Below are 5,262 nucleotides of genomic sequence, written 5' to 3'. Positions count from 1 at the left end.
ATGGGGAATACCATGTGTATCCAGAGAAAGAATTGTGGACCAAAGACCTTTAATTTAGAAAAAAGAAAAATACTATCTTATTATGTAATTTTGCTATCTCTTATACTTTATTTTTCTTCCTTAAGGATATGATTTCTCTCTCATAACATTCAACTTAGATCACTATATACCATGGAAACAATGTAAAGACTAATAAATTGCCTTCTGCTTTGGAGTGGGGGGAGGGAAGCAAGATTAGGGGAACAATTGTAAATTTCAAAATAAATAAGCAAAAAAAGAAAAATGTGTATCCAGGTCTGAATTCTGAAATTTTGTCTTCATTTGCCAACCTTCTTTCACTGGCTATTATTTGGATGTGATATCTGCTGAGTTTGCTTGCAGTAAGAGCTGTATTTGTTTCAGGTCCTTTCGATTTTGTGTTATCTATGAGTATGCATGTGTTCCATCCGTTGATGGTGAGAGGAATCTTCTTTAACGAAGTTTTTGTAGATTGTTTTGTGTCATAGCCACACTGTGGTATCCTCCCCCCCAGCATGTTAATTAGGCCAGGTTTGGGTAAGTAGAGAAATTTTAGGGCATTTTTTCTAGTCCGTTCATCACATCAGGAGATAAACAATGTGATCCTTAAAAGGGCTGATCAGATACTCCGGGAACTGCTGAATCTAATGCTGCTTTCAGTGAGGAAATGACTCTATAGCCTAGGCCAGTCATGTGCATAATGTTGACCATAGTTCCCAGTGTACTCATGCCTGCTGCTTCATCACTTGCCTGTCACCACAGGACTTTATAGAATAGTTATGAGTGATATCTTTCAATCCATGTGCAAATTGGATTCAAGTGTAGCAGCACTACACTAAGTCATCCATCTCACTCTTCCAAAGTTATCATGATCCAGCCTATCAAGACAGAGTCAGTACAATTGGTGATGGCTCTGGATGCAGTGAATGATCTTGGTATCTTCAATACCTAACCAATCTCTAAATGCTCCACAGCACCTACTTCAACTAGCTTCATGGCCATCAGAATGCATTGTTTTCTTCCATTGTTCCACGCATTGTTCTCTTGGCTTGTGGAATATTGCACATGCTTGGAGTAGACCCTACACTTCTCTCTAATGAGTTTGAGAATCCCTCAGTTACCCTCAGTTTGGTTTAATCTACCTACTAAAATAGTTAAACTGGATGTGGCCACTATGCATGCTATAGCTTCTTGCAGACAGAAGTGAGAGTTAGGTGGCTCAGATGGACATCAAAGGTAGAAAGCAGCCCTGAAAATGGCTCAGCAGTCCTCATTCCAAGGTACTTGTCTTCCATAAACACACCCTACAAGGAATGAAATTTGAAACAATAACAGCAATTTTCACCTACTACTGAAGCTTTGCACATGTCATAACCTGCTCAACACAGTCTTCCATTTATCTAAATGCAATAAAAGTTGCTTATGAAATGCATTGGCATCTAATAGACTATGTCATTATAAGGAAAAAAAAACAGGATGTGAAAGTGACACAGGTAATGTGTGCTGCAGAGTGCTTGACTAATCAAAGAATCATCCTCACTAAGCTAAATATTCACATTCAGCCAAAGTGTCAGCCCCAAATCAAAAATTAATACTTGAAGATTAATGCCAAGAGACTGAAGTGTCTCTCCAAATGGGAATTATTTGATGTTAACATGGAGGGAAAACTGAGCCAAAACACAGTTGGCAACAGTGGACTAGAAAAAGAATGAGCAACGTTCAGAAATCTGGTGTACAGCAGTTTTTTGTTTGTTTGTTTGTTTTATGTCTTTTGTTCATCTGGACCAGAGAACTCACAAACACCAAAACTGTTTTAATGTAAATGAGGGGGAAATACAGGAGCTGCTAAATAAAAAATGAGAACTCCAGAGAGTTTTGTGGCAGGACAGTTCATCTATGTCTAAGATCACATCATTTAATTCCAACAAAAGTAAATTTCAAGTGAAGTTTAGAGATGCAGAACCCTTAGCTCTTCATCTTGTCAGATGAAATTCAGTTTTATGCAGATAGTAACAAACCAAAATGTTTTCATGATATCCTAAAAGCTAGTTATGGGCCAAAGACATTTGCTGTATCTCAACTACTCATTGCTGATGAATCCACATTGTTTAACGATAGAGACACGATCAATGAGAGATGGGTTGAATGCTTCCATAGTGTTCTTAGCATAGGACCATCAATCAATTCAGAAGTCATTAACCATTTACCTCAAATTGAAGTCTATCAGTCCTTAGCTGAAGTTCCAACTGAAGAAGAGGTTTTGTCTTCTTTTAAGAGGCAAAGCACATGAGGCTGATTCTATTCTAGCTGAGATCTCCAAGGTGGAGGGTTCATTGCTCATCAAAAAAAAAAAAACTGACTGAAATATTCTAGGTTATATGGCATTAAGAGATTATTCCATAAGTATTCAAGCATGTCTTCATAGTCCATCTCCATAAAGGTAAATGGAATAGATTGTAATGTGAAAATCACAGGGACATTCCTCTATTAGAAATTGCTGGTAAGAATCTTGTCAGAGTCCCTTTTAATAGGCTGATCCTTCATTTGGAAGTTGCTCACTTCCCTAAGATTCAGTGTGCTTCAGAAAGAGCTGAGGAACAGTTGATATGGTGTTTGCTGCCTGACAACTCTAGGAAAATTTCCAAGAATAGAACAGAGGTCTGTATACATCATTTATATACCAAGGCCTTTGATACCATCAGTCATGAGGTTTTATGTAACATGATGATAAAAATTTGGCTACCTGGAGATGTTCATCAATATTTTACATCAATTTTATGATGGCATCCATACCTGGGTTCTGAATAACTCAAAAGATTCTCAAGATTTCCCAGTCACTAAAGAGGTGAAACAAACATGTGTCTTTGCTCCCCTACTATTTTTTTAGGTTTTTGCAAGGCAGATGGGGTTAAGTGGCTTTCCCAAGGCCACACATCTAGGTAATTATTAAGTATTTGAGACCAGATTTGAACCCAGGTAGTCCTGACTCCACGGCCGGTGCTTTATCCACTGTGCCACCTAGCCACTGCACTCCCCTACTTTTTAGCATGATATTTTCAGTCATGTTATCACATGGCTTCACTGAAGAAGAACATGGCCTTGAACATTACCACACTAATGGCAAATTCTTCAACTTGAAAAGGCTACAAGCCAAGAGAAAAGTAGAGGTCCATGGTCTCTATTTGCAGATGATTATTCACTCATTGCAACCTCTGAAACTGAAATACAAAAAAAGAATTGTTCAATTCTCTGCCACTTGGGTTAATAATGGTCTAACAATGACCACCAAGGAAACAGAGATGCTCCATCAGCCAGCACCACACCATCCATATGTGAAATCATTGATTACAGCAAATGGAGAAATTTTGAGTACTGTGGACATGGTCACTTTCCTTGGCAGTGTTATTTCCAAGGAGGTACACATTGACAATGAGGTTGACACATGAGTTGCTAGAGCTAACACAGTACTTGGGAGCTCCAAAAGAAAGTGTGGGAGAGAAAAGATATTGAACTGACTGCCAAATTGAAGCTTCACAGAGCTGTTTTGCTGACCTCATTGTTATATGCCTATGAAACATGGACAGTCTACCAGTGCCATGTCAGGAAACTGAATAGCTTCCAATTAAGTTGTCTTAGGAAGATTCTGAAGGTCACCTGGTAGAAAAGATACCCAAACCTAAGATACTTTTTTAGGTTAAAGCTGTGTAGCATTCCAACATTGCTATTTCATTAAATATCCATCTTTTACTCTCAAGGAATATGCTAAATTTTGCTGGGTGGTTGTTTCTTGTTTGTAATCCAAGTTACCTTGCCCTCTGAAATATCATGACCCATGCCCTTCAGTCTTTTTAATGTTTGACACCTTAATGTTGACGAGTCCTACATAATCTGAGCTGTGGGTCCATGGCATTTGAATTTCTTCTTTCTGGTTTCTGCATAATTATCTTCTTGGTCTAATAATTCTGGAAATTAGCTTAAATATTTGTTGCCATTTTCATTTTAGCATCCCTTTCCGGAGGTGATTGATGGATTTTTTAAATGATGATTTTACTCTCTGATTTTAGGATATCAGGATAGTTTTCTTTGATGATTTCTTGAAAGATGTTGACCAGTTTTTGTTTCATTGTGGTTTTTATGTAGTCTAATAATTTTAATATTTTCTCTTCTGGATCTATTTTCAAGATCAGTTTTTTCCAATGAAATATTTTACGTTTTCTTCTTTTGTTTTTTTTTAAATTTTGCTTCATTGAATCTTAATGTCTGAGTCATTGCTTTAGACATTTCTAATTCTCTTTATCAAGGAATTATTTTTCTTAAGTTATATCTTTCATCTCTTTTTTCTTTTTTTGTTAGAATTTTTCTTAATTCTACTGTTTCAGTAGCATAGTATTACTTTCTCTGACATCGAGAGAAGGGAATGATCAGTGCTATAAAACACATTGATCCTTTTTTCCCGTATTCTTTCTAATGTAAATATTTTATTTGCTATCCAATTGTATTCAATAGCAGTTTCTACCAATCATTTTTTGCAAGGTTTTGGATTTAAAAATTTTCCCCCTCCATCCTATCCCTCTTTCCTCCTCCTAAAGATGACAGTCTGATATAGTCCTTACATTTGTTTCCACGATATGTATATATCAAAATTGAGTTTGTTGAAAGAAAAAATAATAAATATTTCCTTAAGGAAGAAGAAAATTTAGATATCCAAATTAACTAATGATAAGACAATTTAAAAAAAAAATTTCAAGACAATAATCTTTGCTCTCCATTTCAACTCCATAGTTTCTTCTTTAGAAACAGAAGTCATATCACGGATCCCCTAAATTGGCCCTGATTATTGCACTGATGGAATGAGCATACCCATCACAGTTGATCACAACCCCATGATGTTTCCTCCTTCCTAATTCTAATTCCTTCAATTTCTTTTTTTCTCCTCTTTTATTGCTGAAGCTAATTGAATATTATTGAATACTAGTGGTGGTAATGGCATCTTTCTTTCACCCCTGATGTTAGTGGGAATGGTTCTAATTTATGTCCATTTCATATATTGTTTGCTGATGGTTTCAGATTTTAAGAAACACTCCATTTATTCTTACACATTTTTGTTTTAGGTATTGCATTTTGTCAAAATATTTTTCAGCATTAATTGAGATAATCATATGATTTCTTTTAAAATTTTTATTGATATAATCAATTATGTTGACAGTTTTTTTTATATTGAATGAATAATGCATTCCTAAAAGA

Source organism: Macrotis lagotis, chromosome 5 (assembly GCF_037893015.1).
Source record: "Macrotis lagotis isolate mMagLag1 chromosome 5, bilby.v1.9.chrom.fasta, whole genome shotgun sequence".
NCBI classification, from domain to species: domain Eukaryota; kingdom Metazoa; phylum Chordata; class Mammalia; order Peramelemorphia; family Peramelidae; genus Macrotis; species Macrotis lagotis.
Note: the sequence above shows the minus strand (reverse complement) of the source record.